This window comes from Ostrinia nubilalis, chromosome 14 (genome assembly GCF_963855985.1).
Source record: "Ostrinia nubilalis chromosome 14, ilOstNubi1.1, whole genome shotgun sequence".
Lineage (NCBI taxonomy): Eukaryota > Metazoa > Arthropoda > Insecta > Lepidoptera > Crambidae > Ostrinia > Ostrinia nubilalis.
Window position 1 is genome coordinate 7,308,400 of NC_087101.1, and position 26,342 is coordinate 7,334,741.

The following is a 26,342-nucleotide window of genomic DNA, read 5'->3' on the forward strand; positions in this document are numbered from 1 at the left end:
TTAGATGTTTGGCACTGATGCTTCTAGGCAACATCGAGGTTCGGAAGCATGACATATATTAGAAAACACAGTTTCTACGCCAAATATTGCTTTATATGATTAGTTTGATTTATTATGAATAAAATTTAGACAAAACAAAAACAATTAGAGATGATAAAATAGTATAAAATCATAAAACTTCCGTCTTTGTTATTCTCATTGCGCGTCATCTTGGCGTCTGACAGAAATATGAATTTGAAATCACTCAAAACTCAGTCGCAGACCGATTTACTAGTGTTTTGCTGAACTAAGCTTCGTAACAAAATCGAATGATTTGCACAAAACTTATTATTTGGTGCTGTAGAAATATTCAAAGTGGTTGTTGCTTAAAAGCATCACTGCCAAATGAAGGGTTAACGATTTTCTTCTGACACAATCATGGTGCCCCAACAATATTGGTGTTATTTGAAAGCCCAATAAATATCCTTAAAGAAAAACACATTTAATTTCTTTATAAATGATTAACATATACCATAAATGTGACTTGAAAAAATACCTCACTTTGGGCCCACCTATGGGATCAATTAGACCAATTTTTATGGTTATAAAACCAAATAATGATCTCACGTGTCCTCTTTAACAGATTGATAGCGATTAATCCCAACTTAACAGTTTTATACCCATAAAAGTTGGCTTTAGCGTAACTACCTATTTTTTGAAGAAGTGACTCTGGATCCTTCCCTAGACACATTTTTGGGGTAAAAACCTTTCATTTAATGAAATGAAGGTTAGAACTAGGCTTTTAAATGGTGCCAATATTGGTGAGAAGTGGGGATGCATACGTTTGAAAATGCTTGTCGAGGGAGGTGCGATTTATTTGATGTCGAGTGTATAACGATAACCAGTATTTTTTGTATGGAGTCTCACAGCTTTTTGACGTTTGTTAAGGTTAAAGTAAGATGGTGTAACCCAGCCTCAGAAACAACACCATAATAAATCTTGACTTCTTAATCTTAACACTTCTTATAATTTCAATTTGTCTAACTCTTGATGAATTCTTTCTACACAAAGGCTTGTTGTTAGATACTAATTAAATTGGATGAAAATTCATTTTATCTTTATTAACCCTAATGGATAAGTTCTTACTCTCAGATAACTTGATTCTTTTCGAACTTTCTTATTCAAATTTAAAATCGTTTAAAATTCCAGAGAAGTGCACTAATTTCAAAGTACCGTACGAGTAACTTGATTTATCTTTGCAATATTATATGTAAAGGTAATAGAACTTAAAGTTTGATCGTTAGGTAATGTTAAACTTATTTCGATGAAAAAAAAAATGTCTTAATCCTGAAGCTAATCAAAAGTCATAGGCTGCAAACAAAAGGGATCGGTTTAAAAATCCTACTAAATACGAGTATTATAAAGGCGAAAGTTTGGATGTCTGGATAGATGTATGTTTGTTACACTTTCACGCAAAAACTACCGAACGGATTATGTTGAAACTTTACTTACAGTATTGTTGTTTATAGCCCAGAATAACATATAGGCTTTTAATTTATCACGATATGTGACAAACTAAATTTCAAGCCGCGGGTAAAAGCTAGTCTTGAATAATTTGAAAATAAGTATTTGTAATCGACCCTATTTTTTTCTTTCGGTTCAGTGTAGTAATATTGGTGTGCTTAAGTAAAAATAAAATCTTTGTAAAGTAAAGTCACGGGATAAGCATAGTCTCATTATAATTCATAATAGACCCTCGAAATTAAATTAGCCGAGTACTTGGCTAATTCCGATATAAAATGAAATGATTATAATCGCAGTTGCAGAGTTTTTGCTGGAAGGGTGTCTCTATAACAGTATCTCCTGCGATCAGCAATTAGTGGCGCGGGCGCAGAAAATATTCAAAGAAATTAAACATAACGATGCCGGGGACGGTAGTAGCCGCTGAAGGGTAGCCATGCTGAAATTAGTTTAACTCCCGTGTTTGAAAGCTAAATTTTATGACTACAATAAAAAAGTTAAGTGTGGTTTTTTTTAGTAACTGGAGACAACAGCCTTTGTGCTTAAATTTTCACACAAGGGAATGAGGACGGTGTAGATAGAAACAACACACTATTTTATGCATATAAGGTAGTAGGTATGATAAGTATATTCAATTCAGATAGTTTAATTAAGATTGGATAGTTCAGAACAACAATTCCAAATCATTTTGAAGTACGTACATAATTTTTGCCATGAAAATCCATTCAGTTTTCAATAATTAGATTTTGTGTATGCTTTCAATATATTCGATTGAACACATTACGTCATAATTTCCTATTTGAATACAATTTATGGGGAGACTACGATAAAAATAATGTCAATTGACCTACTAACTAATTTAATTGAAATGAGATTGTGCGCAAGTCTGTATGTATATAGCCTAAGGAAAGGCCATCTTTCAGAACTAAAAATTAGATTGCCCAACTTTATGTTGACTAGGAACGTAATTAATTAAACTTAAAATGACTTTCATGAAAGTACTTGTTCGAAACATGGCCAACAAATTGAGCTGTGAAACTTTGAAAGTATTTTAATTCGACACACTTTTGGAATAGACAACTGTATTGAACTTGTTAGTAAATATTTCAAACAGGTGGGTACAGTTCGCAGAAGTTTTACGATGGTACTGAATAAGTAATTAGGCTGAGGGCGGAGTCGACTGTCCCCATCTTTTGGTTAATTAACCAGTCATTTATAAAGAGGATTGATCGGACATATGAATACTTTTCGCCGTTTTAGGTTGATGAATAAATGTATGTCGCGCATTACTGCTTATTGCTTACGAGTTTGAAGCATAAATAGCAAAAAAAATGGCTGTGACATACGGACGGACAGACAGACAGACATGACGAATCTATAAGGGTTCCGTTTTTTGTCATTTGGCTACGGAACCCTAAAAAAATAAGCCTAACTTATACATGTGAACGAAATATAAGAATCGCACCAAAAATATTAAAACAATTTTCAGGTAAAATTAAATGCGAAAAACCAAATTGATATAACAATTCAGTTATATGAAAATCACTTTATACATTTTAATAAAAATATGCAGTTTTAGTGTCATGATATGTTACTCCGTAGATCACGAATGAATGTTTTAAACAGTCAATGTAACTTGTGAAATTGCAGGCGTACTTAATTCGCAAGTATCAAAGGACAATATTTTTTGATTTAAAAGTACCTACCTACAAAAAACATGCACCCTTAAATCCAAAAGGTCCCTTGCATCAAAGCTCACCTAACAGAGTTATTTATTAATATAATTAACTCTTAACGTATCGGACTTTGTACTTAAAGCTTGTTTAAAAATTTAGCTCCGCTGAAGTTTGCTAGCGCCCGCCCCAACAGCTTTCACTCTTAATTATTACTTTGGGAAAATTAAGACTGTCGTTTAGGCCGGAGTGCCCACCCGGCCGAAGGTTCCCATTTATCTAAATGTACTTTATCTTGCCGGGGGCATGGGTGACGTGAGTGGAGTCGCGGGGCAAGGATGTGCCTGAGATTTTTTGGCAAAATTTTGATTGAAAAAAAAAATGAATTTTTTTTTATTTAGTACCAAAATATTTCGACTGTCGTTTAGGCCGGAGTGCCCACCCGGCCGAAGGTTCCCATTTATCTAAATGTACTTTATCTTGCCGGGGGCATGGGTGACGCGAGTGGAGTTGCGGAGCAAGCTTGTGCGTGAGAGTTTTTGATTGAAAGAAAAAATTTGCAGTGCACTTACGTAATCGATAAAAAAATAATGTAGAGCTTCATCGTTCAAATTTAAAGCAATAGACATGAAATTAAAAACGAATTATTTACCACTAGTTTTATTACAAAAAAAAAATTATTATAGAATACGTTATTCTTAGGAAAATAGATTTTTTTTTTCATGAAAACATCCAAATTTGAGTCATTTCACAGCCGCTATTGTGAAAATTCACCTGACTCTTCTAACTCAACGTAAAATCCTCTAACAACAAAAAAAAAATCTCGGCTGATCACCTCATTAAACAAAAAACATAACACGGCCACTCCACGCCACCCCTTTTCCATATGACGCCTCAAAGTAATGACGATACTACACTACCGCGCGTTAAGTACATTACCTATTGTAAGTGTTCTTTGAGGTGCCTACACACTGCTCAGATACGAGTGACGCTTTTACTCTAATTATGAGGCTGCCATTTATATGCATATGCGCGGTTATACGCGTTCTATTAACACTGGTTAACGTTTTAACGGGGAGGTAGAGCGTTTTTCGTGGGAATTTGAAGTTCGTGGGGGTTGTTTTTATTACTGACGAATTTGACGATGCGTGGGTTTTTATAAATAATAATATTGTTCTTTGTAAAAATATTTTTTGAAGTACGCAAGAATGATATCATATTTTTTAATAGCTTCTGACCATGAGTTCGCATGAATTTCGAACTCTCACAGAAAATATTAACGTAAGCGCATCTGGTATCTAAAACACTTTATTGCTTAACAAAAGTATACTTAATTAGAATTAATTTTATTTCATCATTTAAAAATATAAACTTTACTCCCCCATTTTACCCATACATTTTTTGCGACAAAAAGAAGTCCCTATTTTTTTTCACACAACATATAATATGTTTTGTTATAGCAATCAAATTCGGTTGCAAAACCACTATTTATGTAAACAAACAAATGATGTATACCGCATAACCACCAAAACTTGTCAATTAATACAAACACGTGGTTTTAAACAATTAATACATATTCGCTTCAGCTTTTCCGAACGAAACACAACACCGTTTCCACTGTTTCGGATTGAATATCAATCTTCTGCCTTTCTCCCATTAAGATAGGCACGTTAATAATGTACGATTGTATACCACGAATCAGCGTTTCTCAAAGTCTTAAAATTTCGGTGGTAGCAAAAGGCTCTAGGAAAATTAAGCGTCGTTAGTAGATGCTACTAATTGCGTCACGTAAATCATCATCATCATCATTTCAGCCACAGGACGTCCACTGCTGAACATAGGCCTAGGCTCCCACAATGACATCCATATCGCCCGGTTGGTAGCGGCCTGCATCCAGCGCCTTCCCGCTACCTTTATGAGGTCGTTGGGTTCAGTCTATTTTAATCGGAATAAAAAACTTATTATTGTATAATGATGATTGATAACTTGTACTTAAAAACTGGACAACACAAGGAAGTGTTCTTATGAATTTTCATTGATTTCTGTAATATGTATATTTTTTATAACTTCAAGTTAACATTCTTGTAATGTGGGGCATTACATTTATCAATTGGGCGATGGTCTTCACAACTTTGAGAACCAACACCATACACATGTACAAAGGTAAACGTGTGCACGCCGGAACGTGACGTGCCCGTAATCACATTACTTCCTTTTCCGCCAATTAGGGTTTCTTATTTGAGGCTTCGAACGGCACACTGATTTTGTTAATTTAGATTTACAACGCAGTCCTTTGTCGTTACGGCAAACGACGCCTTCTTGCGTGGAGGTTCTCAAATAAAACGAACGGGGCTTAACGAGATGCGGCATTTGTTTTGGATTAATTTAACCGCTTTTAAATCTTAAATATTATCTTGTACCTCTAGCATAATTAATAACACTATTGGTGTGCTTCTGTACGTTAAGAATTGTGAAAGTTTTTTTAGGTTAGTCAGCACAGCACGACGTGGTGATGTGGTGATGAAAAAAATTAATTACTATTTTGCGGACTTTTATTTCATAATTTAATACAATTTTTAAGTAGAATATAATATTCTAATTACAATTATAATTTTTGAAAGGAATTAATAGTATATTTTGTCATCATCTTACTCAAAATCTTGGGCACAATTATTTATTGTTTGACCTCTTTATTGGAAACAAACCCATATTAATGAGAGATCTTGTTTGACTGGACATTTATTGGAAAACTATTTCCACGTACGAAGTAATGAGAACAGTTACAAGTGCCTTTAATTTATTTGTATATTTGTATAGTTTTCATCATTCAATATAGTTTTCGCGAACTAATCACAGCAATTGTTAGGTAACAGCCTGATAATTGAATCACTGTCGGTGAAGCCGTTGGATACGTCTGGCCAAGTCAGGAAGTTCTGATTGGGATCTATGAAGGCTGTTGATTTCAATATTCATCCGTAGATCTAGGTAGGTAGCCTATGGGTAGATTAACAAAGTACACTTCTAGCTAGGTATAGATTACGTAACTTGCGACCTAATCTTTAATTGGTAGATACTTTTGTGCGATAAAAATGTAAAGATGACCGATGACATTTTTTTTTTGTGGAGTACTAAATCTGTTATTCATACGTAACTTGTAGCAAAGAATGAGAGTAAAAGAAAGAGGATGAACTAGTAAAAACTTAAAACATATTATGTCTAAATATGGATGAATACCTTATCCGTCAAAGCTTTCGAGTAGGAAGATGTGGCAGTTTCCTTCTAGTACTTACCTTTTTCAAGAACAAAAGAATTTCGATGTGCTTATAATTATGTCACACAAAGAAAATTCTTATAACCGATCCCACACAGCTATTATGTCATTAATTAAATCCGATTAAAACATCCGGCGCAATATTAATACGAAACTAATTGATCCAAAATAAAACTCAAATTAACGGTGAGCCTTGGTGGTAAAAATTTCATTTGCCACGCGTAAACTGTGGTCAGGGCCCAATGCATATAGCACTGCATAATTTAATGCGGTGGCCAAATGGATTTGGCCTAAGCACTATGTTTGAATACGAAATTGACTTCGCGATTTACGCCCGTATTCACAAACATTACTGTGAGGTCTAGTGCGTGTGGACGCACAGGGTGACACACGAACTAATCACAGAGCTCTATTCAACGCTGTGCCTTCGATTTGCTGCTTCACTTAGGTAAGCAAGCATCGTTTGAGAATACGGGCGTTAGTTACGCTTGTAGGATGATCGGAATTTGGAAGGTAGGTATACTTATTCTTGGCGCTGTGGTAATAATTGAAGTCTAGCTTAAAAGAAAATATTGAAGCGTTAGTAGAATTCTTTGAATGAAGTTTAGAAAACATGATCCTATCAAACAATCAAGCTTTGCCTCGTTTGGAGGTATTTGGGTAATTGGTGCGATTTACGACTCTCTTTGTAAAGAAAAAAAAAAGTAATTGATTAGTAATGCAGTTCAAATTTTAATAACCTAGTCTGAGTTACTCGTAGGTATTTTTTTGAAACTGATTTTCAAAACTTATAACCGTTCATGTCTCTACTTCGTACATTAGCTTGAATCTTTAATAACGTTAACTGAAACGTGATCACTAAAAGTATTTTCAGTCAGTGCTTCTTCTCTCAATTTATTTATGTCTAATTTTTAGTATTGATTTAAGAGTAGAGCTCAATCAAATCTCTACTTAATCATTACAATATTAAAACGCTTAACAAAACACCGTTTAGTGTCGTTTTGCGTAAACCAACACGCAACGAGGAAATTTCTGGTTTCCACCACATTGCTGTGTATGTTTTTTCCCCTCATGAATTAGGGATTTCTAATGTATGCGAATTGTAGACTTTTTAGCTACGGCCTTATACTCGAGTTAGCGGACGCAGGTTTTCCTAAAGTAGACAAGTAGTTAAATAAAAGCCAACAGCAGCATGGAAAATTTTATATCCCCTGAATTAGGAAATACTCGTAGCTTTTTTAATTGTATTGTGATTGTGACACAAGAAATCAACTTTTACCGCTGTGTTCCTATGTTACCGCTTCTGCCTATGAACGACCAAGGAAATCGACCCTTGCAAGTTTTATTCAATTTTCAGCTTTAAATCTGCCATCGTATGAGCGTTTATGAATATGCCCCGCGTAAGTAAGTACACAAAAAATTGGATAACATGAGATTTTCTCGTGTCTAGAGGGTTCTGTACATTTTGTTTAAATATATTCATACAAATCATATGAATACCAAAACTGTTATACCTAACATTCCATTACCCTCAAATGTAAGAGGGAATAATATAACTTGGTCTTTTTCGGAGATTTTCCTAATACTTTATTAATTAACAAAAAATCGGTTCACTTATTTAAAGTTTCCAAACACCCAAAAATTCCTCTCTAAGTAAATGAAGAAAATATTCCTATTCCCACAATGCGTTTGTGGACCTCCACCTGCAAATAAGCTCCCCTGACTTACCTGGAAGTCTTTAAATAGACTTCGGACGCAGGTCGGGGACAATCTGTTCAGGTGGGGATTCTTAGATGGCTCAAACTTGGAGTGCAAGTGTGGTTGCGTTCCCCAGTCGATGAAGCACATGATGTCGTGCCCCAAACAACTGCACGTAGGAAGATTTATTGAATGCTACTGACAACGCCACTCTTGTAGCGGACTTTTGGGCTGACACTGTATAGGTTTGTTGTCGACACGACAAGAAGAAGAATACGTTTGTTCTTCAGTCATCAAACTATGCAACTGTTACTAAGAAAATTGCCAGTTATCTTAAAATGGTTCACTTTTTAAAACCCATACGGAACCCAGCCACGAAAAAAGGCCACACTTGTGCACCAAAGCTTTACTTGCAACCAGCATTTTGTTTTCTTCGCGTTACGTATGTTTCGGAGGGCTGTCACACGCTCGCCTGAAAGCCATTGTGTGAGCGTATTTTCAGCACTGGCAATAAATATTTATGAAAACAGCTGTAGCCGAATTAAAGTTACGATCTGTTTGTTTTGGCCAGACTTTTTATGGAAGAGTACATGAGAATACTTCAGTAAGAGTCTAAGATATTTGAGGCCTGAAATATCCATAAGGGGTAACAAAGTAAATTTCAATATTTTGTAGGTCCCATCTGGCTCGTCAAACACTGTTACTGTTAATTTTTATGAAAAAAAAATTAATTAATTAAATCGAATTATAGGGCTCATCAATTAATTATAATCAGAGCTGAAACGAAACAATTAACTTAATATAGATTTTATGTTAGCTGTTTACAAAATTTAATATCATTACAGCCAGTCCACCACACTCTAAATATTTAAAACCATAAATACTGACTATATTTTCCACTGGCGCACAGCAACAGTAAAAAATATAAATCCAAAGACAACCCAAGAAACGCCCTCGAACCGCGTTTCCAGATAATGCGTCCTCCAGACAATGTTTGCCGTGAATCAATAGTCCCATAACACACTATCCTTCAAAATCCATTTATGAGAGATATCACATAAAACAGTCAGCGAGCCATTCTATTTATTCTTACTCGAAGACAGAGATCAAATAGCCTTTGTCCTACCCCCTCTTTACTTATTCAAACAAAATTACATATGCCCGTTCGAAGATCGCCGTTGCCCGAAAATTTTACGCGCTGGAGATGGCGTCATGAATATAAATCTATCGTAAAGGACACCACCGAGAGACAACTGAGTGAATAGAGATGGGTGGCTGGTCACTTGATATTTTTCAGTCACTCGGTACTTTACTACGACGCGGTAAATCTAATTTGTTAGCTGCGAAAACTTGGTAAGTTACGGCAGCTTCGAAATCATCAGCGTTAGGTCATTTAGTCTCCACTGCATGAGGACGACACTCTCGAACTCTTTTATTTACCTTTTTAGTGGGTGAGGCATCGAGTTCGCATATCTAACATAATTTGCATGATGTTTCTCACATCCATGCGAAGAGTGTGCTAATTTGCTGGAACCACACAGCCAAATCGTTAATAATGAGAATTTCAAACAAAAAGCAACCCTAAAATCACTCCTGCTTACTAGCTTAGTACTTTAGTACTTTACTTGGCACATCTCTACCGCGGCCAGTTTACGGCACCGCTCACTTTGCATTCTTCGGCCGGGCGACCCTTTACGGTCATTTTATGGACTTAGCTCCTTTCGCATGAAGCCTCAATACCGGCCCGATGCGGGACTAGACTATCGCCTTGGATGGTTTTTTTTTTTTCGATCAAGTACAGCAATTCCGTGCGGCCTTGACAATTTTTGGTGTCTAGTTAACGGTCAAGGGTTGGTTCTATATGATTGTTAGTTTTTAGACAAGTTGCATAATGCCGTTTTTAAGTGTTTTTAAATATAGATGGTAAGGTATCTGAAAGGTGCTAAGTAGATATTGTTTCGTATAAATTTTGAATGTGTTTAAAGAACAAAAAGTCATTTTTAGACGCTTCTGGCATGCTTATATGTATACTATGTATGTTGTCTTGTGTCTTTTCATAATTTGACCACTTTTTTGACCTAAAACTAAATATTAAAACCCACACAATAAAAACAGACAGTAAAAATGTCAAAAATCCTGTTTCAAGGCTTTCTCGGAACAGAACGCCCCTTAATATAATTATGTTATTCTATGAATTTGTTAATTTAAGCCACGCTTTTGAGATCTCAGACGCTTTGTCCAAGGTTTATGAATAGAAAACGTTAAATTCTTTCTTACCCCCGACCTCGTTTCCCGATTGTACTGTACAAGCTAAATCACTTTGCCGGCTAAAAGAAACAAGAACTAGTATTTAACGTTCAAGTGGATGTTTAGCGCCTGCAGCGATCTCTGTTAACTATTAATCCCATTTTCTTTTGCCAGAGATAACGAAACTCATTTAAGATATCTCGCGAACCTTTCAGTCGTTTTGGGGTGCAGCGCGTCCGAAGGAATAAGAACTTCTGAGAGTCGACACGCGTATTATATTTTTTAAACGATCAAATTACAAAAAAATTACAAGGTTTCCTAACACTGGCTTATAAAAAATACTTTGGAAATTCTGAATTAAGTACCTACACATAGTTCAATAAATTTTGTTGAATCAATTTCGTCTGACTTTACACAATTTGAATTTGACTCACCAAGACAATTTAACTATGTTCATGTTATTTTAGTATGCTCATGCATGAAATGCTGCTTTTCTCTAAGAATGACTTATGATAAAATGTTCTGTGGTGACTATTTTGTCCAAAAAACAATTGATTGCTTTTGTTTTTCTACAAAATTTGTTATGAGATGTAATAGAGACTATTATTTTTATTGCACTAAACTCCAAAACCCCCAAGATTCACTATGCAGATAAGGTTTGTAAGGTATCTGGTCGACTACGAATTATTATGATGCAATAATAATTAAAAATACTCGCAATCTAAATGCTAATCGACTCCACTGCACCCCTGTCCCATAATACGTATTTCGTCTTGAAGAGACCAAAGGTTTCACTTTATGTCTAATAAAATTTTCTTCAAAGTATCCTTAATTGAAAATTCAAATTTATGCATAAGCTCTGATTGTAGAGACGGGGTGTAGGAAGAGGCCCGCGATACTAACGTTTAAGAGATTCAAGCCTTTCTTGGCGCAACACAAAGCTAATACACAAGAGCCAGTTCATTTTCAAAAAAATGTCTTAAGCCAATGCTGTTTTGTTCACGAAAATATTTAGTAAAATATTAGTAAGTTACTTTCGAAGCATTGCTCAATAATTTTAAACCGTAAATATTTTTTTTAACGTTTATCTTAGCTTTCTAATGAGGCTATTGAGGCACATGATCTTAATTAATAACATTTTTTTTTCTTCCAAGTCACAATTCCTATGTTTGCTAAATGAAATTAGTAGCTTCACCACAATAACTATGATCGTCTAGGTCCTAGGACATCGCAGAACTATAATTGGTATCTTTCGTTACATGATGCGCTGTTCTCTTTTGATTGTACCCCGGTCCTTGGCAAATTACGTAAATGAAAATTACCCTACAGATTAAAAGGATGGACTTAAATTAATTCCCGGTGAATCCCCGTAAAACTTAATACAAAGTTTAGTCTATGAATCAAGTTAACTACGTTTAAGTGTGAGATTTTTTTCATGGCACACAATTAGATAATGCTGTTTCCCAAATAGTTTATTTTTATGCTTCTCCTTCAACTCAGTCGTCACACTCTTGACAGAACGGTTGGCCCGTCAATAGAAAATAGGCTCAATTTATAAAACGAAAAAATGGATGAGACATTTTCAGTATGACCGCTCTTTGACTTTTACACGACTTTAATTTCCATTGAACAGTGGTGACTAAAGCCTAGAACAGACGATACTACTCAATAGTGATAAAAATGTAACTCTATTTCTTTTGACTTTCATGCTCAATGCCAAATAATTATAACCACTACAACACAACACACCATTGGGTTAGTTTCATTTAACTGACAAATGTTTTGATGTATCCGAATCCATGAATATTAAAATACTATAAAATACTAGGCACCTACCACAGAACATTTTCAAATTGATGACGATGATGATGCGTGTGTGTGTTACGATTTTAAACTAGTTACGTTTTAAAACTGAAGTGTGAATGCGTTTCGTTGCAGTTGCGTCACATCATGTGTTCCAGGCTTAAACCTGAAACTTTGTTTTAAGCGACGTCAGTTTAAGTTATTTACCTAGACAGGTAAGTAATAAGTCCCTTAAGCCTAGAAAGTGAAAGTTGGCTTACTTAGTTATTGATCTTGGAAACTCTTCAAACTTGGGTACCTACTTAAAGTGCTTTCTTGGAACTAAAGGCTATTGTGAAGAATTACAGTTTTTGTGAGTTGGTTTATTAAATATCAGATTAGTAAGTTGGGTCTGGTTTGAGATGGCTTAGTGAAAATATTTTTTGATGTTCGAAAATACTAATCTCTTTTGGAGTTCTCGTTAAATTAAAAGTTGTTTAAATCTTGAGATTTAAGTAACTAAGTAGGTACTTACTTAGGTATACAAAAATTCATGCGTCAATAATTTATGTAACTACTAGTGACAAGAGTATGCACTAAGGCTGAGTTGCACCTTACTTTAATGTCAAAAATAACTATGTCAACCAAGAATAGTAAAAAAAAATCGTGAATTGCAACAACTTTAACCTTATGCTATTTATACAAATTAAGACGTGCTTAATTTGAAATTTTGATTGCCATCAAAGTATGCTTTCCCCTTGCCGGAATAAATAAAATCATGCCCCACAAAGATATTGTTAATTAATATATTCATGGCTTTAGAATCACCCTAATTGTAAAAGGTGCGTGAGACCAATGGGGTGATAATTGAAATGAAATGCAAAAAAATACAATTCGGTTACGGTGTTTTGTTTAGACAAATGCTTAATTGTTGCTTTGCTGTTAAAGTTACATATTTTTTGACAAATGCAGTTCAAATCCTTGTCAAAAGTTTTTTTTTATACTAATCGAGGTAGCTCTTGGCCTATCTTGCACTAACATTAACACTAACAGACCGTAAGCGGAAGCTAACTGAACCTGAAATCCTCAACCACAGAGGTATATTTTTCTATACCTAGTACTCATTCGTCCTAATTGATCCAGCTGTTTAAAACCTGAATCAAATATAGGCAATATGAATGGAAATTGAACAAATTTAAACTAGTCTCAAACAAAAAGATTGTTACCAAAACTAACCAATATTGCTTTTATTTAATTAAACTCCTTCAATCAAAAAGAGTTTATGTATCATTCCTACAAGAGTACAGTCAAAATGATAATTTCCCGGAACAGTGCGATATCTATTACATTTATAAATGGAAGCGTGGATGCTCCCCCGGCATAAATAAGATCGCGCGACGTTATATCATAACGACGGAAGCGTGATAAGGCCTTCGTGTGTTTCCGCCGAGTTAACTTGGCCGACTGTACTTTTGTGATAATGTTCGGTAGTACGGTGTTAATGAAGGAATGAAAATTCTAATGGCGGTAAATAAAATGCTTGGTTCGGTTGGTATTTTGTTTAAACTGAAGATTGACTTTGGAAGCAATGTGACAAAATTATTACAATTATGACGCATTGAAAAATTAAAATGCACACAAATACAAATAACAAATAGGTGAAAAATATAAATGGCCAATTGTTGATGGTAGTTCGATATTTGCATACAATGCATGAAATTAATAGTCGCGGAGCAAAAATACATTTTTATCCTGAATTGATGAAGTAATAGACGTCCAAAAACGTGATACGAATTCAACTGGATTGACAACCACTGATTGATACTTCGCAGCTTCGTTTGATTCGGGGTGGTAATCATAAAACAGCATCTTATCATAATGGAGGCCGCATACCGGAAAACGCAGCGTGGGACGTCCACCCACAAGGTGGACCGATGACCTGATAAAGGTAGCAGGAAGGCGCTGGATGCAGGCCGCTACCAACCGTGCGATGTGGAAGTCATTGGGGGAGGCCTATGTTTAGCAGTGGACGTCCTATGACTGAAATGATGATGATGATGATGATCTTATCATAATAAGCTAATTTCAAGTTTTCCAATAGTGGTTTGAGGTAAAATGCAAACGTTTTAACGGCTCATCAGCGACATTTGCTAAGGGAAAAACTTTTTGAGAGAATTTTTTTAACAAAAATATATCAAAACTAGCGGCCGCCCGCGACTTCGTTCGCGTGGATCCCGTTTTACCCCCTTAGATGTTGAATTTTACCAAATCTTGTCTTAGTGAGCACATACGTTCTAAAAGGAACCCCCATACAAAATTTGAGACTCCTAGCACTTGTAGTTTCTTAGATTTCGTGATGAGTGAGTCAGTCAATGTCAATCAACCTTTCACTTTTATAGATATACTCGTAGGTAGATAGAAACAAAAACAAACCAGATAGAGACTTTAATTTTGGCTATGAAGTTGAAAAAAAATTAGTGACAAGGTTATCAAGTACGAGTAAGTTGCGACAAAAACATAAAACAGCTTAATTAAGAAAATTAATACACAACTAGAACTCTTAAGCTGGGTTGCACCATCTTACTTTAACTTTGACAAACGTCAAAAATCTGTAAAACTCCATACAAAATACAGCGGTTATCGTTATAGTTACGGTCAAAGTAAGATGGTGCAACCCAGCCTTAATAACGAAGTGCGAGCCTACTAACAAACGGACGTTTTTAGGTTAATCGAGTATGTCAGCGCCAAAAATTTAATTACTCTGAAAGGTGCGATGATTGCCGCTTTTCACACATTTTAATATCGTTTGTACTAAAAGCGTTTGTTGGTACAAGGTCGCATAATTTGGTAAAATGAAAGAGGTTACCTTAGTTTATAAGGCTTGGTTGGTTGGTTCGATATTGCTACAACGCCAGCAGCGGTCGTGGATTCAAGTTACACTGGGGGCAAATGATTTTTCAACCAAACTATATACTAATATATTCTATTATCGGCTCGTATAAAATTGCGAGAAACTAACGCCCGTTTTCACAAACATTACTATGAGGTCTCACAGTGCGCGTGGAAGTACAGGGTGACACATGAACCAACCACAGAGCTCTATTCAATGCTGGGCGTTCGATTTGCTACTTCACTTAAGCAAGCATCGTTTGAAAAACAGGCGTACCTATCTCTGTCTATCAAAAAAAACTTTCGATGGAAGTTAGAATCCACAATTATCTTTAATTAATTATCCCTGGTAATAAACTAAATTAATATATTAGACTGAAAAAATACTAATATTCTATTAGGTACATTATGTTCCGTTTCACAAAAGTCCGTGTGTAGGCGTTAGTTAACCTTTCGTATGCTACGCGACAGAATTAATAATTTCAGTTTCTTTACGTCTCCCATTCAAGAGCATCATTAAATTAGGTAATAACTTAGCCTAATCTACAGAACTTGATTCTAAAAACAGATTAGGCTCTTCAAGTTCCCTAAAAAGCTTTTAAATCACGCCCTCACACGAGGCAGGTGTTGCCAACATTTTATACAAGCATTAACAAATCCTACGTACTCGTACGTAATCTCTTTATCTTTTTGGCCGTTAATTTTTTTGAGATGCCAGTAGCAGTTAGTTATAAAAGCTGAAATAATTTAATAAAAGCGTTATATCTTCGTCGGGTCACGTAAGAGGGAAAATTACATTTTGTTTGGACACGTCCTCGGTCGACTCGGGACAACTCACTTAGCGAATGTTCAGCATTCTTGGTAATTCTTTCATATCCCGCCGATCTTTTAGATAGATGTTTGCGGGCTCGGTAAGTAGTTTACGTCGCTTATTTCATTTCTCTTTGATCTGATTTAATCAAATGTTCTTTATGTGAGTTATTTTTATACGGAGAGTTTGCATGGTTGTTAAGAGGTTAAATATTTTTTACACATGGAAAGAAGTAAGTATTAATTTAAATGACGACCAAATATTTATATGAATAAAAGATTAAAGTAGGTACTATTCATTTATCTTAAGTATGTTTTTTCTGTCATCATCATCAGCATTGCTATGCTATGATCATTACACTCATGCGGTGCTCAAGCTATAGGACACCCAATAGGTTCTATCATAAGGTTATCAGTCCGCCATTTTATTCGCGACTAACTTTCAGAATTAAAAAGGTACATAACCTACAAAACTTATTAAATAAATCCGAATATTAAATACTTAGCTCGTTACAAAAATCCTCGGGTAGCCGTATAGTTAATTACAGTTTTACAGGAACGTATATCCCAATAAAAAAGAGGGAACAAAGTTTACCTCTGCGTACGTGTCCGTACATTATTTCGACATTAGGGAAGTTGCCCTCCCATTGTGGCTTGTGAGAGCAAAATTCCGCAGCGAAATTTGTAATCCGCTGAATATTTTTGAGGTGGAATTGTTTGTTGAACTTTTAAAATAGCTAATTAAATGTACAATGAATGTACGAGTAGGTACAGTAAATTCAAACTTTTCATATATTTATTAGAAACTTTATATTTGTAGGTTCAACCAGAAACGAATAATCATCAAATAATTCTATCCTGTGGCAGACATTTTGACATAATCTCCTTCTTTTTTACTCAACCACTGCTAAAAATATAAAATCTTATAAAGGAACTGCTTAACTATATAGAGCAATGTTATTTAGTACTCTTGCTGTATCCCTAACGAGTCTTCTAGAATATAACAGTTTTAATTAATTACATTTACGAGATCATAAATCGGTGTACAAACTGTTAAATTTAACAGTTTGTACACCGATTCACATTTAAGAAAGAGTCAGGAAATAATATTATACAAAGTCCTATAAAATACTGCAAAATTTGACATAATAAAGTCCTTATCATCATGGCCATGAGGGTCATAACTGAATCACGTAACTTCACGAATTGTACATACCATTATTTGAGCATTAGCAGACGTCCACCCTCTGACGTCCCACTTCCCAACACGTGGGAATAAAGGCCACAACAAAATGCGCAAAATGTTAATTTCATAAGGACAGTGAGGCAGCTTGACACGTCGGGAAGGCATGGAAATTAAGCTGTGAAGGACATTAACGTAGGGTTTGGTTTCCTGATTTGGATGCCTACTGAAAACAAAATTTATTATGTTGTGCAAGATAAATAAAATAATACTTTCAAATTATGTAGCATCTAGAGCTATTTTGGGTAACATTTTTAATCTTGATTATTGACTCTACATGTAAGTCTATTTTCTAAATAGTTTACGGTCTCAGAGATTTTTAAGTTTTTTTTTTTAAATTAATCAAGAATTATCTTATGTTTAAAATGATGTTCTGCTGCCTACTTCAAAATTAGTAATACTATTGCAAAAGGTCAAAAATAGGTAATGGTCACTTTTGTATAAACCTAATATTATGTTGGTTTTGTTGATAGAATCAGAATAACTATTTTAGCAAGCAATTCGTCAAATTCGTTCGGTTATTCTCTCATGCCGATATTAGCGAGAGTGAAAGTTAATGCAAAATTTCCAACATAAATTCTGAAATAACATTCGTATTTCATGCGCAAATCGGCATTTGTTTGTAACAATTGTTCATAAACCGGCTAATAAAATGCCCGAATGCTCGCCGGGTGACCACAATCCGAGTGGACTGACAGCCGTCAATACACAACAACCTTTTGATGTGGCCACGCAAAAGGGAAATATTTTCATAATCGCTTTTTCGAGTCGTAAAATAACGTGGAGTTGGAAACAGAATATTTTGCGGTTTTACCATATTTTGTACGTTCACCGGTCACTTTACGGGATAAATGGCGGTAATGCGGTTTTAAGAATTACAATTACTTCCATCTATAACGTTTAACGTGTTATTCCAGAAATAAATTATGGAAGTAATCCATTTGAGTGTTAATTTTCTGTCATTATCGTAATTTTTGTTTCGTGTCAATTAATTCTCTAATTCCACCTTTTTTGGTTAGAACTGTATTAGAACTGCTAAAATTATGGATAATTTCAACGTTTAGTATAGAACCCTAAAGCAGGGGAAAAGTAATCTTCCATAATGCCTTGTTTTAATTTCCAGTCGTAAATAATAATTTGGTCAATTTTCCCTATACAATTTCGGTTGCGTGTTCAAAGTTTTTATTAGAATTTTATTGTTATTTAGGCGTGTTTGTTTCTTGTTTCAGATTACATCGGAGGTTTTAAAGGAGCCGAACGCTAATGTGAGTTTCCGAATTTCGCTTTTATTTATTGTACGAAAATGTAATTGAATCTCGGAACACCACCCGAAAATGGATGCACGCGCGTAAATAAGAAACTTTTGTGTAGTTTTGCAATGGGAAGTCCTGTGGATAGGCTGGGTGGTGGGTCCGGCGAAGTTTTTAGAGAGGGAAATTTAGTCAACATAAAGGTAGCCCGAAACTATGAGCGTTAAGGAACTTTTATGAGGGGCCGAGCCATTTAAGCGGAGTCAAGAGCTAATCCCACTAGCCGACGGGCGCGCTACAACGCACCTGAGACCGCGCTTTTTATTTCTGTTCCGCATTTCCACCTAATTTTAGCCCACCACAGAGGCTGCAAGGTGGGCTGAACTTTGTCGGGCGTCATAAATTTATTTAACGGCCCGAAGGCAATAAGAGGCGGAGTGTAAAAAGAAAAATACGATACCAACGTGCCTAGCCGTTATTGCAATTAAACAGAGGAAGTAAATCTTTCAATACGAGCGCAAGCGTTCGCCTCCCGCTTACAGCTTTAATTTATCGCTTTGTTTTAGTCAGCGGCGCGTCCCATTGACGGATTGCGATGTGTTTGATTAAAAAACGTTACTTGATCTTCGCCACCCCTTTCGGTCTCTGAATACTAATTTCTAGATCAATTCCAATATACCGTGAGCTGTAACTGCGGCAATTTATCACTAGTAACAAGGTGGAGAGGTACTTAATGTTCCCGCAGCTGCTGCGACTAAAGTGTACAGACTAGGACCGTCTTAATTTTGTCGCGAAGTTAAGGTCTTGCCCAATGAAGATAGATGATCATTTCAACTAGACGTTCGCTTGCGTTCGCAATGCTAACCAGCTTGAAACAGATTGATAGAGCTATTATTTAACAGAGAAAACTATTAAAACGACACCATTTCAATATTACAAATGACTGAATTTATAACGTTTTTTTTTTTCTGAAATAACAATACATACAAAACCTCACAATGCGGCAATAAACTTAAGTAGACATAAAAAGGTGATAGTTGGGAAGTTCCTACATGTGTTTTTTATTTCTTTTTTAATCTGCACGTGCACACCTTGAAAGCCTTCAGATAAAAAAATTTTCAAGGTACCTTTGTGTACTGAAATTTTGTGTAGGGATCTTTTGTCTCCCCTTCCCTCAGAATCCCTAAAGAAGTTTTCAGAAATTCCAGCTTGTTAAACAGGGTATAGTTTTCGTAGACCCTTGTAGATCAGCTCAGGATGAAAAATTCTTTTTCAAGTAAAGATTTCAATTTTTACTGCGAAACTAATCTTTCATCGTAATATAAAAGTAAAAGGATAATAAACGCTCTGAAAAACAGTTTGATAAACGTTTTGAAACGTTACTAAGCAATAATTATTTAATAACTGGAGTTAATCCAATAGAAAAAACGTCTTAAAAGAGAATGCATAAATAACCGGAACAATTTTCACACTCGAGAAATGAAATCATAGAATAAAATACACCATCTGCGGAGTTCGCGTCATCGGCTGCGATTGTTCGAATTATGTGAATCTTTCCCCGATTCCTTTTTTCATTTCCTCGAAAGAGTTTCAATAAAAAGCGGCGGATTGGCTCACATCCACGATAGCTCAATTGCTTCACACACGTATTTAATTTGTTCTTTGTTGATTTATTCCACTTCGATTACTCTATTTCTCTTTGATGCAGACGTTTGGAATAGCTCCCGGATTCGACCTGACGGACTAAAATCATTCGGAGCGTCTGAAATTTTGAGGAGGAATGTTATTTTTGATTCAGTAGTTATTTCGGCCGCTTTACGCGAACCAATTTGAAAATGCAGGAGCGAAATATTTTTAGGGCTCCATAGCGGGAGTTCCTGTAATTTAGCGCAGCAACTTTAACGAACTTGTCCATTTCCTTTCGTAACTTGCCTCTCGTTTTTAAATGCAAGTACTGTGTAATTGATGGAATGCTTTAAGTTTCTAGAATGAGTGGAATGTTACATAACTTGGTATTACTTTTCTTATTTCTGGAAATAAGGTGATTATGCAATTTTGCGAAAAGTGCATTTTGTTGACAAAATGCACTTTTTGCAAAATTGAATTATAAATTATAATATTAAAATTAAATTATTATCTTATTTCCATGAAAGTATGAAACTACATAAGGTAGCTTTTGATTACAACAATTAAGGCAAATTCTGTTGATGCGTATTCGTAAAATTGCCCCGCGTTTAATCAAAACTAGTTCTAAAGAGCCAATGTTATTGGTGTGATGTGCGTTCATTAGAGGCATGAATTCTTAACGATAGTTAATTGAACAACATCAGCTATGTGAACTAATCGACGAGCGCCAATCAACCCTACGCACGCCTCCTGTATTTACAATTTTACACTAAGTTGCGCGAGCATTTGCGAGAACGCGCAATTTCTGCGGTAATAGGAAAATGAAGGGACGAGTGTTAAATTCAAATTGCTTAATGGCCCGGAAGCAGGCATTTCATTTTCCATGCGAACTGTTTCGTAATTTACTATACTGCGTGCGTAAACGACGCGCCACTCGTCTTTTGTTTGCGGGCTGAAAAAACCCCCGGTTATTATAAAATGCGTGTTCACGCCGCCTCCGCTTTGAAGAGTTTGATCTGTGATGTTTGGAAAAGAATTTCGTCCACTTTTTGCTTCATTTTCAGTGGAATTTCAACTTTATATTCAATCCCTTTAACGCTAATTTACTTTATCGATGTGATACTCACTACAAACAGGTTTTATTTATTAGTATCAACTTATAACAACTTTAGTCCCTTCTTATTTCGTTATAATAGATTTATGCTCGTTGCTTATGCTCTAATTTGGAACGAAACGGATTCCAATCAACCCCACATATCCCTAAATCTCAATTAAAATCATTAGCCACAAACCGATTGATAAACAAAACAATTTCAATTAGGCGATAGTCGGACGCGACAAAAATACCGTGAGCAGTGTTCAAATATTCATGGGTATTGGATCGATCCACTATGCGGGCAAAGGCTCGTGGATACACCCCATGAAAGATCCTATCGGCAACCGCACCCGTATTATTACGCGCTATGATGAAAATACAAACATTCATATCTGGGTATAGATTAAAACGTTGCAGAGTGTAAGTAAAGCACATTTAAAACCAGTTTGTATTGACCTTTGCAGAATAAAAGAAGTAAAATAAAAAAATGATGGTTCTTAACACAGCTTTGTTAAATTGATATCTAACAGAAGTAAGTGAACACAGACAAAATCATTTAAATCCTTCGAGCCGGATTTTAACAAAATTTCATAATTACGATTCTAAACCTCTTAATCAATTACACTGAATCCTTATTTTACGTCTGATAATACAATACTCGTTCTCTTAACAACCTTCTATTTTAACTTTTTATGAATTTTCTTCAAGTTTACGAAGGCAGCTGTACTTACCGTAATTACCTTAAAAGACCTATTAATATTTTAATAATAATGCTTTCACGTTGAGAACCTTTTACATTTGAAGTTTCTAAGTAATGAGTTACTTTAATGGATAACCCGTTATAAAGTGCTGGAGTAGGTTACATCATTTTGTGGCGGTTCTGCTGAAATTATTCTTTGTTTTCCACGAACGTTTATCTGACTCATCACGGAGTCATTAAAATAATGCGAGTCAAGCGCAGGGTGTCTTGAAACTCTATCAGATTAAACAAAATGTAAACTGCAATGATATCTTTATTTAAAAATACGAACCTCGTTACTGCCAATCTAAAAAGGGGAGATCTAGTAAAGCTAAGTACTTTTATCTCACTTACTTCTTAATTATACAGGGTGTTACTTTGCATTCTTGCCATATCTACTGAGGTAACTATATTACTGATACTGAACACAAATCCGTTAAAAAATAATGCCCGAAAATTTAATTTAATTTTGAATATTTTATTTTATCGACAATCTGTTAAACACATCACTAACTATCGTAACGCATGCACATCACTTGTTAGCGATGGCGATGGAGACTTTTTTTACTTTTTATTGTATTTTTAAATATCTATTGCAATCTATTGTCTTTAAAATGTCTGTTTGACACTTTTGTAAAAAACTGAGAAATCCATCAATCACAAATCACGTTATAAATAATACAAAATTGACTGAAGTGTATTCAAACAACGAATAATTTAATAAAAATGGTGCTTGGAGTGTCTGCAAGACGTCTTAAACGAAATGCTTGATGACGTACCCTTAGCGTTACACCAAATGCTCTACTACCAGCAGGATGGTGCTCCCCCACAATAAGGACGTCAAGTGCGCGAATAATACGTTTGGTGAACAGTGGATTGGACGAGGGGGTCCAGTAGCTTGGCCACCACGATCCTCGGACCTAACACCAATGGACTATTATTTTTGGAGTGACTTGAAACGACCTGGTATGCGCAGAAGAGATAAAAAGTGTAAACGTGGTACGTGAAAGGATTGTTTCAGCGAAACTGTGAGACAAAACGTTTATGTGTTGCGAAAACTAAAGCGAAATACTTACGCTATGCCGCGCCGTGCTAGACTGTGCCTTCATCAGAACGGAGGACACTTTGAACACTTGCTTCGCAGTACGTAAACTTTGTAAGTAGGAACTCATAAATAAATAATTAATTGTGAATAAGGTGATTTCATTTCATACTTAATTTATTAATTTGTAAAAATAGGGAACAATGTTATAAATTAATAAAAGCCTAATAATTATTACGTATTTTTGACGGTCCTAAGCCCGTAAAGTAGAAAGGAAAATCTAAAATCAACTAAAGAGTATTTTAAAATAATTATTATGACTGGATAAAAAGGCTGGTACCCAGAGCCATACAACATCACAGATTAATAAGAACTAGGCCACGCCCACTAGGTTTATTCCACTTGCACCTGTAGAAAGTGCGAGACAAAATTGGTTTATTCCAATTTGTACTGCAAAACCAAATTTACTAAAAACTCAGTGTACTTTCTTTATGGGAGTCTCTTGTTTATCTTAAATAATAGGTATTGGTCCCTACTTTTATCTCTGTGAATATGGCAAGAATGCAAAGTAACACGGTGTATATACATATAGTGTGATTTCTTTGATGTGATTAAATCCTCTATTTTTATTGTATTTTATTTATCAAATAAGTAATGGCTCAATAAGGCCTGCAGTTGCCATGGCCTGTTTATGAATCATCCAAAGAAATACGTTGTCTTTTTAGTAACTATGATTAGTAGGTAGGGTCACCATAAATCTGCGATCGACATTAACGGTTATAGCCGTCAAAAATAGCCCCAAGCTATCTGTATTAGCCAACGCGATCAAGTAATAGGACGCCATACATCAGCCTGTAATAGCTCGAGTCTACGTAATTGAGTCTAACCAATCGGATATCGCCATTACATTAGACCGATTTACGCGTTTATAATGTTATCTCAATTTGCATTGTGCTCTGATTGCCACACGTTATCGCCCAAATGCATTGCCTTGGCTGGTCTAACTAGGAATTACTAAGTATTAATTGACAAGTACAAGTGCCTCTACTTAAAGGTTTACGCTTAATAAGTTTAGCACCGTTTAGAGGCTTCAGCTGAAAATAGGTGACATGCCTTTTCCTTTCTGCACTGAAATAGCACACTAGTATCAATAACTCTGATAACAGACTTTATGTGCCACCAAAAGGTTTTGGAACAACTTGCGAGTGCAGGTGCGGTTTTGTTCCCCAGTCGATGAAGCACATGATCGTTCCCTGAGGGCCTGAGCAACTGCACGCAGGAGGATTTCATGAATGCTGCTGACAACGCCACTCTTGTAGCGGAGTTTTGGGCTGACACTGTGTATGTTTGTTATCGACACGATAAGAAGAAGAACCAAAAGGTTTTAACGATTTCTCTCACAATAATCGTCTTATGGCCGTTGCTGTTTCCATTTTAGATGTAGGTACGTCGAGACTATTTAACGAGGCCTCATAATTTTAAAAACTTATCGACTTCGATATGGCCATTCAGCTGCACCGCTAAGCCCACAAAGTACCGCATTCCCATCATAGTTTGATAGCGGCTGTTTTGCATGTCTGCGCTATTGTTAACTATGTACTTTGTGTGGTACACGTGATGAACGATCGACGAATGAGGGTTTGATTGCTTAATCAGCTCTTTGCAAAGTATTATTTTTGATTGCCTTCTTGTTTCATTGTTAATGCATACCTACTATTATCTGTACTATAATCATTATAATTACTTCTGCTGAAAGTGGGTAAGCCTCCCAAAGGGTGTCAAATAATAGGTACGAACTCGTACTTTTTACTTGTAGTCGCTGGATATCTTCTTCGGGTTAAGTAATTCAAACTTAGGGGCTTCTCACGCCACTATACCTACTGTAACTTTAATATTCTTTGATAATTTTAAAAAAATCATAAACTTTTAACAAGTACCTGCCTACTTACTCTAATTTTTCTTTATTCACTTTCCAAGTGGGCAGACAGTGCATCTTTATGTCAAATTTTGCCCAGCATCAGACAGGGATTAGACACCCCTTTCAAAGTTTCAAGAATTTAGCAAAGAAAATTCTTAGGTGCATATTCATCATGAGAGACTAGAAATTCTTAAAGGCTTACAAGGGTGAATATATCATCTAATTAGATGTCAGGCAGATGCATATTAAGACTTTTAAATTATACCAATATCTGAGCAAGTGATAGTAGTAGGTATTTCAAAATACCGACAACCAAATCTCATATTCAACGAAAATAAATATTGTGTATAATATTCACATTCGTTGTCACGCGCGAATAATATAGACCCGTAATCAACATAATGAAATAAAACAGCGTAATGCATTTAGTGCACCCACCAGCGAAACCCCATGGCAATTCGAATTTGCATATTAAAAATTGCCATATACGCGAGTCATCGATGGTTTTCGTCACATACTCGTACGTATAAATGCGCACGTCCCATAATTATGTAAATGACGACACACTGTCATTGCGTGTATGCAGATGCATCTCAAAACGCAGGTGTCTGTTTATCCAACTGATTTAATAACTGGGCTGATACTGGCGTCAAATGAATGGGATTCTGTGCAGAATATCAATTCACTGTTACAACGCATTAACGGAATAGACAGAATAGCACGGGGCCGGACTGCACGCGGTATGTGAAGAATTCGGCGTTTTCCAATTTGATAACCGGCCGGACTGGACAGATGTCTTTCAGGTTAGATTGGACAGATGCGCACCGGTGGAATGGAACTTGAATTTTTAATACCGTTACCGTTTGGCGCTGACACGTTGCTATTGTTATAATCCTTGCAAGAGGAATTACGAATTGAAAAAATCTAACTCCAATACCACTCAAATAAACATAACACAATGTCTTTACCCTTTTTGGAAATGGATAACGCAATTAAATGTTCGTGTGAATGTATTCAAACGCTATTTATACCAATTATTCTTTCACGGCGTAGCATTAGGGAGAAAATTATAACAAAAATTCCAGCAAATTGAAATATTACACAACAGAATAAAATATTACGCCATTAACGCTACGAAAAAATACTGGTATTTTACCCCCGGTAAACACGTGTCATTTCCTGAATGCTACCCTGTCGCTACATCAAAACTGATAAGGGAAGGGTGAATGCACGAGTGCGTCCAGGTACTTGGCAAAGGGGGGATGATAGGGGATGAAGGGGGATGAAGCGCGATTCAGGAATACCAACTTGATTAATGGATTCCACTGGCTCCGTAATGATAATGACCCGCTCGGGGAGTGCATAGGAATCAATGCGTTGCAATCTGGTTTGCTGATTTTTGCATACCCACGACAATTGATTCAGAGGCTTCTAATCATTCAGCTCAAAGGCATGGTGATGAGGTGGGGTTGTTTTCACGCAGATTTTTTTGATCATTAATCATCGTGTACTTGTTAAGTGTCATTTGTTCGAAGTCATCAACGTGCAATTTTGTTTT

The 26,342-nt window shown here is 35.8% G+C and overlaps 1 protein-coding gene across 1 annotated transcript in view; it reads left to right on the forward strand.

Moving 5' to 3' along the window:
- LOC135078066 (semaphorin-2A-like) overlaps nt 1-26,342 on the forward strand; it is a 417,995-nt gene that overhangs the window by 186,006 nt on the left and 205,647 nt on the right. The window contains exon 3 of the mRNA XM_063972632.1: nt 18,343-18,378. The gene's annotated coding sequence lies outside the window, so the exon portion shown is untranslated. The remainder of the gene's footprint in view (nt 1-18,342; nt 18,379-26,342) is intronic.